Source organism: Mustela putorius, unplaced genomic scaffold (genome assembly GCF_011764305.1).
Source record: "Mustela putorius furo isolate JIRA1106 unplaced genomic scaffold, ASM1176430v1.1 tig00003853_pilon_pilon_pilon, whole genome shotgun sequence".
NCBI classification, from domain to species: Eukaryota; Metazoa; Chordata; class Mammalia; order Carnivora; family Mustelidae; genus Mustela; species Mustela putorius.
In genome coordinates, this window is record NW_025422005.1 from 57492305 (window position 1) to 57504931 (window position 12627).

The window sequence follows — 12627 nt, forward strand, 5'->3', positions numbered from 1 at the left end:
ATGTTATATATCCATATATCTATAGACAAGTGATAGATGATAGATAGATAATCAGTATAGATGAATATAGATATCCTGGAGAAGGGAAATGAGAATTCAGTTAGTGTCTAGTTGCAGGGTTAGAATACTCTTTCCTGACTGTGCAATTCTAGAAGGATTTCATGGGGGGACATGAGGGTTGAGTATTTCTAGTCCCTAAGAGGTATACAGCAATGGCAAAGCACACCGAGAAATCAATTCCTAATGCAAGAAGTAGGAAGGAATTATAAACTCAATCTGTAAAAACCACAAAACTGCAGGAGAGCTGCACCTGGGTTGGCTCTTCACTCCACAAATGACTACAAAAGGTGTAGCACTTTATTTTTGCTCTAGAACTCATTTGTATCTAGTACAATAAAATCAAAGTCCATTTTCAGCAAAAGAAAAAAGCACATAACCGTAATCAGACAAATTACTATATTTACAGTTTCACTCATACTAGTTAAAAAGCACAAGTGGCTAATTATACTTTCTGAAAGAGATAAGAATGGCTAATTCTAAACTGAAATCATTGTCAGCATCAGATGTTAAGAGGGCAAATTATATTTTTGTCTATAAAGCTATTGGCTCTTTGTTTAAAGAACACTGGAAAAAATGAGTTGCCTCTCATTTAGAAGATCCTTAAAATATGTTATCCCTGGAGCAAATTTGTTTACTAGCTTTGATGACAATGTAGCAGCCTAGAAAATCAAGGTAAAAGGAACAAAGAAATAAACAACTACAACAATAACAACAACAACCCCCCCACCCCCGCCCCCGCAATGAATGAGCCTCCTAAGTGATGGCAGTTGCCGGGTTTGATCTAACCCAGTAGCAAATAGAAAAAAAAGATACACTTTTCCCAAATCTCCCCCAAGCCCCTAATTTATTATAGAAGAGCTTTCTCTTTCTTTGTCTATAACTCTTTTTACCCACTATCTCTTCTTATTCTGTTATGGGATCATGAACATGTTACTGGAATTACATAAAGAGGTGTGCATTAAGAGATAATCTTTTTTTCTTTTTTAAGAGATCATGATGGAGAGGAAAAGTGAGTTGGGGAAAATCAGAGAGGGAGACAAACCATCAGAGACTGTGGACTCTGAGAAACAAACTGAGGGTTTTGGAGGGGAGGGAGTGGGCATTTGGTGAGCCTGGTGTGGGTATTAAGGAAGGCAGGCATTGCATGGAGCACTGGGTATGGTGCATAAACAATGGATCTTGGAACACTGAAAAATTACAAGTTCAAGAATAAATTGAATAATCTAACAGTAGAGTATCAATAAGAAAGAGAGACATAAAAATGGAAAGAAATATTTTGTTCTCAAACAATCAAATAATCACATATACACTTTAAGGACATTTATTTTTCACAAATCACTTTATAAATATCATTCAAACAGAAAGCTTAAATTAAAATTATGAGTTAGTTTTAAAAAAGATAATCTTAATTAAGACATATTCACATGATGTTTCCATCCTTTTACTGTTCATTTTCCCAGAATAAATACACTATAATTAATGAATATATTCATATGACCTACTGTGTTTAGCGAGTCATGTTGCTTTAAGACACTTTGGAGGAGGAGCTAGCCATGAGGCTGGGAAAACTAATCCCTCCCAGCCCCACCCACCTTCTCCACAAAGTCAAAGCACACAGGGGTGAGAGAGAACAAATGTGAGCACATGCATTATAAAAAAAATGTTATTAGATTGAACCATGTGAATTTGCCAATATTTGACCATTTTTGAAGTGGTAATTTTGTTGGTTTAACATCAAAGTTTTTTTCTAATGTTCTTTCCAATTAAACAATTCAATCTAATTTATTATGCATTTTAAATTCAAAATATATTAAAATACAGAAAATCTATTAATTATCGTTACTCTGTTGAAAAAATGAATAGACTGGATAATAGGAATTTATTATACTTGATAGTTAACATGGTTCATAGTTATAGCCTAACACTCATTTGTAAGTACATTACACATTATGTTACATATCATTTTTATACATATAATATTCTAGTATATCACTGTAGTCAAACCCTATCCTCTTCATTTACCTGCCCACCCCTTCCCTTGGACAGGAGGCTAATTTGGCAGGAAAAACAAAAGTAAATAATTTATAAATACTTGTCAATAACATCCATGTTTTACCAGTTATCAAAACAGTTTTCTCATATAAGGTATACTAATATCATACCTAATTGAAGATCATTTCAGAGTCTCTTCTACTGTACCATAATTTTAAGTGTTTTCCAAAATATATTCCTCGTCTTATATCTCTAAGATACCGAAATAGAATAATCAAAGAGATGTAATTCGAACAAATCAGGTATTTCCCCTTTTTTTCTAGTCTTAAAAAAACCTGGTTCTATAATTCATATAGACAAATCAAGAACCCACTCTGAATGAATACGTGTCTGAAATTTTAGTCAGCCGTTTGTAGGTTGTTGGCTCAGAGTGCCTTATCAAGAGAGTTTACTCTTGATGGAGCAGGAGTTACTCCAGGCTTAACAGAGAAGAAAGAGGAGGATGAGGAGAAGGACTAACTGGGTGAACCTGGCAGCAGTGTTCAGGAGCAGAGGGGAGAGACTTCCGTCAGAATGAGCTAGTGTGGAGTTCAAAGAGAGAATACTGGAGAGGGAGACCACAGGCATAAAAAAAGAAAAGGTTTTGCCCTGAGGTGGAGAACTGAAACCTGCAGAGGGCTGGGGGAGGAGGTACTAAGACACAGCTTTCAAGGCTGAGAATGTGAGAAGTGTAGCCTTCCCTAAAATCTAACTAAAACGTCCGCAGAGGCCTGAATCTACTATATACAGAGACAGAGTACTGTGCCTGTATTTGGCCACCGGATCAAGCCTTCCTTGTCTGAATGGAAGTTCTGTGCTTCTTCGAATGACCAGTAGGTGTGGTGAGCTGCTAACAGTATTATCTTACTTAGCTAAAGTTTATTTCTTCAACAATCTCAAAGCAAAGAGCTTCCGAGAAGCCATAATTAATGTCACAAAGTCCATGCACTAAATTTCATGCCTTTCACTCAAAAAGAAGACTTTATTTCATACTTGGAATGTCTTACCTCGCTTTCCAGACCACAAAGGGGAAAGCCTCTGGATCCAGGCACATAGCCAGAAGCAAAAGTCATAGCTAACAGTTTCATTGTCCAAGAAGAGAGAGAAACTTCCTTCCTTTAAAAGATAGAACCAAAATTCAAAGAGTACAGCAGAGTCATTCAGTATAGACTATAGAGTGTTTCCCAATGGCACCCCTTACAGTATCTTTTTTGAAAGGAGTTCCTTACTCAAAGAAGTTTCAGACCCATCTCAGATTCTATCCCTTGTTTCAGGATTTCACAATGTATTAAGAATTTCAGAACCTGAGAAATCTTACAAACTTACATGTCCCAAAATATTTAACCATACAGCCCTCTTTACGAACAACATTAACTAACTACCTCCACAGAATACACTTTGGGAAATGTTTCTTACAGAAGCTTCTAACTGGGCCCACGGCTTTATCCCACAGTGTTCATGTTCATAATTATCATCATGAGTCATCTGGAATGGGTTAGAGTATATTCATGTCTCTGAATTTTTAAAAATTTCTCCCAAAAAAGCTACAAAAACTCAAGTGAGAAATTTTTGTTATGGTTAAAATGAAGTATGGGACCCTTAAAAAAATGAACTTAAGCTATTTGGAAATTTCATTAAAGCATTTTCCAACAAAGTCAAATGAGTTAACGCTTTTCTTTAGTTGATCTTACTTGGTGGTTGAAAATCAAAAACATCAGAGAGGTTGGGGAAAAGGTTGGGGGAAAGGGTCAGTAATCACATAATTCTTAATGTTCAGAGAAATTATTGCTTTTAATGATGTAATACATTTGAAGAATAAGATTTTTAATACAATTTGATTAGAAGACAATAAATATTTTTTTAAAAATGTGTATGGTTTTATATGCCAGAGTTTCACTACATATCTCATTCAATTTATGAAATTCAGTTCAGTAAATTAATAAAAGATTGCGTTTAATTTACATATTGTGAATCAAAGCAGGAATATTATATAGAGTAAGTAAAACAGGAAAACCAATAAGAACAAGTTAAGTTCATTAGACTGGCTCTAACTTCCATAATTTGGCTGAAATAAAAATAACAATTAAGCACCTATATTGTGCTATTTATATCAGGCAACAATTCTGTAAGATATCTACTATTGACAGAGGCTAAATGACTTCTTTGAGCTTCTTACATTATACAGTACTGATTCCAGTGGAACAAATTTGATTGATAGCATCATATGCATCAGATTTTCTATTTACATATTTGGAAAACATGTATTAAATGCCCATTGTGTAGGGAGTACTGTGCCAAGCAATGTGAACAATGTAATAGACTATAGCTAAGTCCCGGGCTTTACCTAACCTAGCCCAGGAAGTAGACATGCCCAAAATTATCTGAGCAGAAAATGAATGAAGAAGAAAGGAAAGAAGATGACTTCAACATTTAATAAAAGCAACTTCCAGTCTGTCCTCTTTTAAGAGTGAGTGCTCTACCCCACAGAGACCAACAGGGCTACACAAGCCTCCTGAAAATGAGAGATTCATTTTGCAGTTCTGTTCATTTTACAGTTTCTATTTCTTTAAAAAGAAATAAAGTATAGCTTGTCAGGGAATTGCTTTGCAAACCAAGGTAGGGAATTCATTTGTTAGACATGTTCATTCAACACACTTGATAAGAAGAAAACTGGCATTCTAAAATCAGACCAGATAAATAATAAGTAAATGTCTTCAGAATTACTACTTATTACCAGTTCCTTGCCCAAATTCCTAAACAAATAATTGACAAAGTCTGTAGTTGAGTCTATTCTAGTTTGCTATGTCTTTTTTTGAGCCAGAATTCATGAAACATTCAAACTGCAGTACGTGTGTGCACTTAAGATAAAAGAAAAATTCTTATTTATGCTTAATTCTATGAAGTTTTTTAAATACTTCAGTAAAAGCCATTAAGACTTCAACCTTTCTCACATTTAAGAAGTGCAATGTAAATTTTTCATGGGAACTCTCCAAGAATTTAAGGTCTATAGTTCAGATTTTTGATAGAAAGGAAAATTTTTCAAATGACTTGGCTTAAAGTCAAGGTAGTATTGATTATGCAGTATTTTCAGCTCCAAATATATGCGAGTATTTAATGAGAGTACTCTATCAGATTAAAACTCTGAAATGAGACTGAATTCCAGGTAGCTAATGTGAAACACAATTATGATTATTTAAGATTCCCAATGTTCCTCATAATGTCTGGCTATCAGGATCAAACACCAAGAAGGCTTGCCCTTGTAGCTCTAAAACGATTGCTGTATTTTTTAGTTTTCCCTCGTTCCAAGAGTTATAGGCTTTTAGAGATGTTAATGTACTAATGTATATCTATGTACAAAATACATGTATACTGCCCCTTTTAAATGTTTGTCCTGAGGGTGAGTTTCAGTCAACCAAGAATCACTCACCTAGTCCCTAATACCATTTGTTTTTTGGATTCTAAAGGAGTCATGCTGTCCTCCTTACTGGAAAATACCACCAACCCTGTGGCCAAGCCTTCTTAGCAATTAGTTTTTAAAGTTATAACTTTGAATAATAAGGATACAACAAAATTCCTGGGAGAATTACAGCATCCTCTGTAGAATTTCTGTAGTATAAACATCCATAATTTACCCATTTAACAAAACAGTTACCAGAAGGAAATCAAAGATAAATCTTGGAAGGAACAAGAGGATGAAATCCAAAAACCAAGTAGGCTTTACAGTAAACTGATGGGCCATAATTGCAAAGCTCTACTTTTTGTTTTAATTGTAAATATGATTTTCATTAACTTTCCATCTTTCCATGTCTAAATCATGCAAAGGGACAACTAAAAAACATTTTATGGCACCAATGTCAAGTGGAATTTTAAAAAGGCAGGATATCTCCTAGAAACAATAGCAAGATTATACAATAAAATGTTCCTTTATACTTTCAAATCAGCTAAAGCCAAGCCCATTAGTTATATATTCTCGAAGCATAAAACTTTCAGAATATCTTTTCCTACCCGAATTTTTTTCTTATTAGCTTCATTTTAACTTAATAAGCCATTTCATTTATTTCTCATTTTTCATTAAATTGCTATTTCCCCTAAAGTGCCCACATTTATTATAATAGACTGTGTTTATATAAAACATATATGTGACCAACTTTGACAATGTATTTTAAAGTTTCATTAATTTAGCATTGATTCTTCAAATTATCTTTTGCATTTATAATACTCATATATTCAAAATATCAAATGCACAAATGTAGATTATACACATTTTCTTTTCTTTTTAAAAAATGTTTTAAAGATCTTTATTTATTTATTTATTTGACAGAGTGAACGAGAGAGAGAGCACATGAGCAGGGGCTAAGGGAGAGGGACAAGCAGACTCTCCAATGAGCAGGGAGTCCAGTATGGGGCTTGATCCCAGGACCCTGAGATCCTGATCTGAGCCAAAGGCAGACCCACCGACTGAGCCACCCAGGCGCCCCTACATTTACTTTTGAAAGCATCATTGGATTTATAACCTGCCCTCAAAAATATTGCCTAGTAGTAACCTCTACTTCCTCAGCTCTTTTTCCATTCACACACATAAGACAACCACAAAATACTACTAGGTGAAATATTATGATTCTTCTCATATTCATTTTAATTGGAAAATCTCTATACAAACATAGTAACGTAATTTTCTGATTTCCTGTCTGAATTATCCAAGATGTGAGCCAGATAGCAAAATTCATTTCAACAATATAAATTCCCTTTGCTCTTCAGTCCTAACAATGGAAAAAGAAGGTTCTCCTGAACTGAAATTTTATCTCCTTTCATTCAAACCCTTCTTCCAACCCCTTCTGTCATTGCTTCCCCCTGCAACAGGCCTAACCCAATGTTCCATGTCAAGAAATGACTCAATTCATATTAAAAATTCAATTCATTTAGTGAACCTAAAACATTCATTAATAATCTCACAACATCCAATGAAACGGATTGTGCCAAGTTACTGAGCTGACTACTGTAACATAAATGCCCACCTAGTCACTAGCTCTGTGAGCCTGGATACTTCATGTATTATCTCCAATCCTCACATTTTCATCTTAAAAAAAAAAAAAATAGGGTTAACTAAACAAGAAAAAGGTGGTCCCATCTGACATTTTGTCCTTCTATTCTTGTGACTTAATGAAAACTCAAGAAAGTAATAGTGAAGTAATATTAATTAGTAGTGGGTTTATTTCACTGGTTCGTAGTGTGTCAGGCAAAGTGTGCCAGACCAGTTGGAGGTTCCGATGTATGCCTTTGCATACATTAACCCACTTAATCTTTAATAAACTTGCTAAGATAACGTGCTTTCTGATCTTTCAGAGTTCTCATGTTATTTGAAGACATTCCCAGATAGTCCCTAGTTGTGGCGTTTTAAATAAGCGTCTTGAGGTTTCCGAAAGCTCTGGTTTTTAGATACCAGATATTTCTGGGGACTAAAATTACCGGTAGAGCCCTGATGTTTATTTGACTCAGTGATCTAAGTTATCAACCTGCTTATTTCCTTCTGGGAAATCGGCTCTGCAACTTGAGTCTCCAAGTGTAGAACTCTCATTTGTCACTACAAAGTATGAAAACTAAAAGCTGATGGTTTAAAGCGATATTAAAGCTAGTTTATACGCTGGATCTTTCTATCCTTGAATCAGAGCCCGGACGGTGGTTCAGAACATCTTGAAGCCAGTTTTATTGGAAACTGAGCCAGATACAAAGCCAGACTTCAGCAAGCTTTATCTTTTCCCTGTTTTTTGTTTTTGTTTTTTTTTTCCCCTCTCTGCTGCAGGAAGCTAGGGTTCATTGGGGCCACTGGAAAAGATTTGATTTTCTTGGATTTTCTGCAGCTTTTGTGAGCACAGTACCATGATCCCCTTCCTGCTCACTCTTCCCCGTTATCCTTCTGTCTGGATCTCCCAGGAGCCCCTCTGTCCTGTTTTCTCCCCTCCGTGCCTCTGTCCCCTGAGATCTTGTTCTTCAATTAGGCCACTGAGTTGGAGCCAGCTTTCTGCCATCCTCCTGCAGGAAGGATTAGGCCCTCTTACCTCAGGCAGATTTTCCTAGATGCCCAGGGCAACAGCAAATGCTATCTTTCAGCTTTGCTCTAAATGTCACAAGCTGCAACCCCATCCCACTCCCCTGGTTTGATTTCCCTTCTTTCACAATGCTCCCTTTTAAATTTATCTTCTGATAAATCTCTCAGCATTCCCTGTGGTGAATACCACAGTAAAGCCTAACCTCTGTTGCTAATGCTGCCACCCTGACCTCCTTCCTGAACTCCAGTCTCTTGTTTCTAAATATATGATCAACATTTCCTTTGCATGCATTGCCATGGCCACAAACCCCATTGTCTTCCCAACGAAGCTATTACTTTGTTTCCATTTTCCGTTAATGATATCACAATCTAATTCGTTTGTTTCTTCTACCCTTGTTCAATTAAATGCCAAATTTATAGATTCTACCCTAAAAGTTTTCTCCTTTTTTAATCCATTTCCTCCCAACTTTCCTGGCACTGTCCTAGCAGATAGCTTGACTTAGTCTTTCCACTTTTGAGAGAGAAAGCTCACATATGGCTACAAAAACCCAATTAAGCCAGAGTTAACACTATAATAAGAATGAGAGGTTCAGCATTTCTGGAGATTCTAATTTAGGACCAAATGTTATTTCTACCAGTATTTTTGGAATGACTTATGTTAATCCTGAGAGGAATCTGAATGAGAATTAAGGTTTTGCAATCTCTGTAAAGAACAAATTATGTCAGGAGATGATATAGCAACAACTTTAAGGGGGAAATGGTCATTATTTTATCATAATCAATGAAATGTCAGTTCAGATCAATGGAAGCAACCGTGGTCTTCTTATTTTAGTGAAGCATTGAAAGAAATAATAAGAACAAATATTACGGTGTCAGATTATTCAGCCCTGGATGTGTGGCCTTAGTCAGGTGGCTTGGCCTCTCTGAGGTGTAGCTCTTTCACTGACAAAATAAGAGCATTAGCCTAGAATATCCTTGCTCTCACTCTCTCATTCTCTCACTCTCTTACTGCCTCTTTCTATCTCTCCAGAGAAGTTTTGTTTAAATATTTCACATATTGGGCTATCTCTCTTCATTTTGAAGAAAATAATCATTTTGAAGAAAATAATCTACAAACTAACCCCAGCTTTCATCAACCCCCCCACCAACACACACACACATTAGCTTATTTTTATGGTTCTTTCCTATGCTAAAGCCTAGGGTCTAAGCTCACTGATAATTTTATTTTTAAATTCTCATAAAAATGATTTCATACTGAGATCATCTTAAAATTATTTTCCTTACACGATTGTTGAAGAATTTACTTGAAAGAGCCAACTGTTCACGTGTCTAGAGCTGGAGGAGGCTCTAGGCTTGAGTGAGACAAGATTGTGGCCCTTTCGTTAACCACACTCTTGCCAGGTGTGAGTATGGGGAAAACTCTTCTAATTCACCTCAGAGAAATCGGGTCCCTGAAAATTTTCCCTCTTCCCTTTCTGTTCCACTGAACTACCCTAGTACTTTTTTTTTTTTTATCTCTTCTGGTGATAATCCAGATGTTGAGTGCCTTCTATGGGTAAGGCATTTTCTACATTATTTTACATTATGTCCATGGCTAATTTCCCCTTCTGGATGGTTACTTCTTTAAGGGGAGCGTTCCCTGTCTCATCTCTTTCTTATTCCTATCCCCAGTGCCAGGCACAACGCCTTGAGCACAGTTAATATAACAGGCGTTTTTGATTGAAAAAAAAAAAAAAAAAGGAAAAAAATGATAGAAGTAAAACACCCTTTTTTGAAGACCTTTTGATAAAAGCATCATTCAAAATTAACAGCCGTGATTAATTTGCTATCTGGGCTCTCTTCCACTTGTGCTCTTAAAATTGATATTATTTTGGGACTGGTAGTTCCTAAAACCAGGAATGGTGAGGTCTAATGGTGGACAATATACCATTCATGACCTCCAAACCTAGAGAATTCCTTTTCTCTGAAACACTAAGATACTGAAATTTCAAACAATTCCCTGAAAATTCTTGGTGGGTCTGGAGTTCATTGCAACTCTAGGTTTTGAGTCTTCCGATAGAGAAACCTGAGCATTCACAAAGTTATTATTAAGGACATTTAAGAATTCCATTATTAAAATTAAATTTAGGAGCACCTGGCTGGCTCAGTCAGTACAGCATGCAACTCTTGCTCTCTGGGTTGTGAGTTCCGGCCCCACATTGGGCATTGAGCTTGCTTAAAATAAGTAAGTAAATACATAAATAAATAAATTTAATTCTCAACTCAGGTATGTCTTTTGGTCAAATTGGGGACATTAAGGCAGTTAGTATATTCCTCAAAAATACAGTGGAAGAAGCATACATTTCACCCAAGTTTGCTATTTTCCTGATGTCAGATACAGATTGAGAATAAAAAGAAGAATGCACCATATGCTGTGTTCTCTATCCCACATTTTCATCTGACTAGAAATAACATCACATGGAATCCAATTCTCTGGTTTTAACTACAACTGAAGCAAGAAATGTGGGCTGTGGAACAAACCCAAAGTTCTACCCAACTATAATTTCCTGCCACCCAAACAGCTGATGCTAATTTGATAAGCATTTCCATTAATTAAATGTTATTATATACATTAAAGGAGATAAATATATTTAGAGAGAGGAGGGAGGTTAGGAGAGAGAAGGAGGTTCTTCTATTCAAAATAAATTTGGGGGCGTCGTTAAGTGTCTGCCTTTGGCTCAGGTCACGATCCTGAGGTCCTGGGATTGAGCCCCACATCAAGCCCCATATCGGTCTCCCTACTCCGTGGGAAGCCTGCTTCTCTCTCTCCCACATCCACTGCTTCTGTTCCCTCTCTAGCTGTGTCTGTCAAATAAATAAATAAAATCTTTAAAACAAACAAATGTATACTTCTAGTAATATGGGCTTTCATGGTTTTACATTTCTGTGTCCTCGTATTTTCCCTGTTAGATGTATTGAGGTTTAAGAAATGCAGTATTTTAGGACCTTCTTTTTTTTAATCATATAATTAGTCAACCAATTTTAACAAACTACTGATAAAATATAATGTGTCAGATGACTTTCATCTAAGTTATAAAGACTACACAGTACTGTGATCTGTTGTTTTAAATTTTAAAAAGCCAAAGGCAGTGAAATATCTAAAGTGGTTATTTGAAATATTAACCATATTTTAAGAAAGCATTAAAAAAGTAAAACAACAAAGGCAATAGGTTCCCCAAATTAGTATCAGTCAACTGAAAACTGAAAACATCAACCAATTAACTGGCTCTGTTATCAGTACTTTGCCACCTCCGTCAGTGGAAATCAACGGAGTCCCAGATGCGAGGAAAACTTACATAATTGTTAGTCATGGAGTTTCCAAGAATTATTCCTACCAAGTTTCTGTAAGGTTGTGTTTTATTTGGGCCTTAATGACAGTCAAGTTTTATGGGATCCACTTCTTTATACATTAATAGTAGAAATCATTCCAATCAAGAGAAGCTGTAATTTAATACAGGGAAAAAAAGAGCACTCACAGCAGAAAAGCACGTGAAGAGTCGAATACTAACCAGTTGAATCCCAAAATTTTAACCTTAGCCTGTGTTTAAAATGGATTTTGAATGCTTAGACTGATGATTCTTAACTAGAAGATGACAGGCATTTTCACTGTTACTAATATCAGTGTGCTTCACCTCTGAGGGATGGATATCTTAGGTATATTGGATGCCATTGAGAACAACCGATATAAATAATGAATATATTTGCATTTAGCAATGGGGGAAATAAAAATGATCTCTTTAATATAAAACTGTAGGGGTGGGGGCGCCTGGGTGGCTCAGTGGGTTAAGAACTCTGCCTTCGGCTCAGGTCATGGTCCCAAGGTCCTGGGATCGAGCCCCGCATTGGGCTCTCTGCTCGGTGGGGAGCCTGCTTCCCCCTCTCTCTGCCTGCTTCTCTGCCTACTTGTGATCTCTCTGTCAAGTAGATAAATAAAATCTTAAAAAATATATATATATAGGGGTGGGGCGCCTGGGTGGCTCAGTGGGTTAAAGCCTCTGCCTTCGGCTCAGGTCATGATCCCCAGTGTCCTGGGATCGAGCCTGCATCGGGCTCTCTGCTCAGCAGGGAGCCTGCTTCCTCCTCTCTGCCTGCCTCTCTGCCTACTTGTAATCTCTGTCTGTCAAATAAATAAATAAAATCTTTTTTAAAAAAATTTAAAATTAAAAAAAAAAAATGTAGGGGTGCCTGGGTGGCTCAGTCAGTTAAGCATCTGCCTTTGGCTCGAGTCATGATCCCAGGGTCCTGGATGGAGCCTTGCATTGGACTCCTTGCTCAGCAGGGAGCTTGCTTCTCTCTCTGTCCATCTCCTTGATTGTGCTTTCTCTCTCTTTCCCTCTCTCTCTCCCCCAAATAAATAAATAAAACCTTTTTTTTTAAGAATTTAAAAAAATATAAAAATGTATAAACTAAGAACTTTTCAATGAGCCAAAATAAGATCTAATAAGACCCTA

The 12627-nt window shown here is 36.5% G+C and overlaps 1 protein-coding gene across 4 annotated transcripts in view; it reads left to right on the forward strand.

Moving 5' to 3' along the window:
- The window catches only part of LRRC7 (leucine rich repeat containing 7), a 572538-nt gene that overhangs the window by 547413 nt on the left and 12498 nt on the right, over window positions 1–12627 (forward strand). The gene's annotated exons all lie outside the window — the stretch shown is intronic.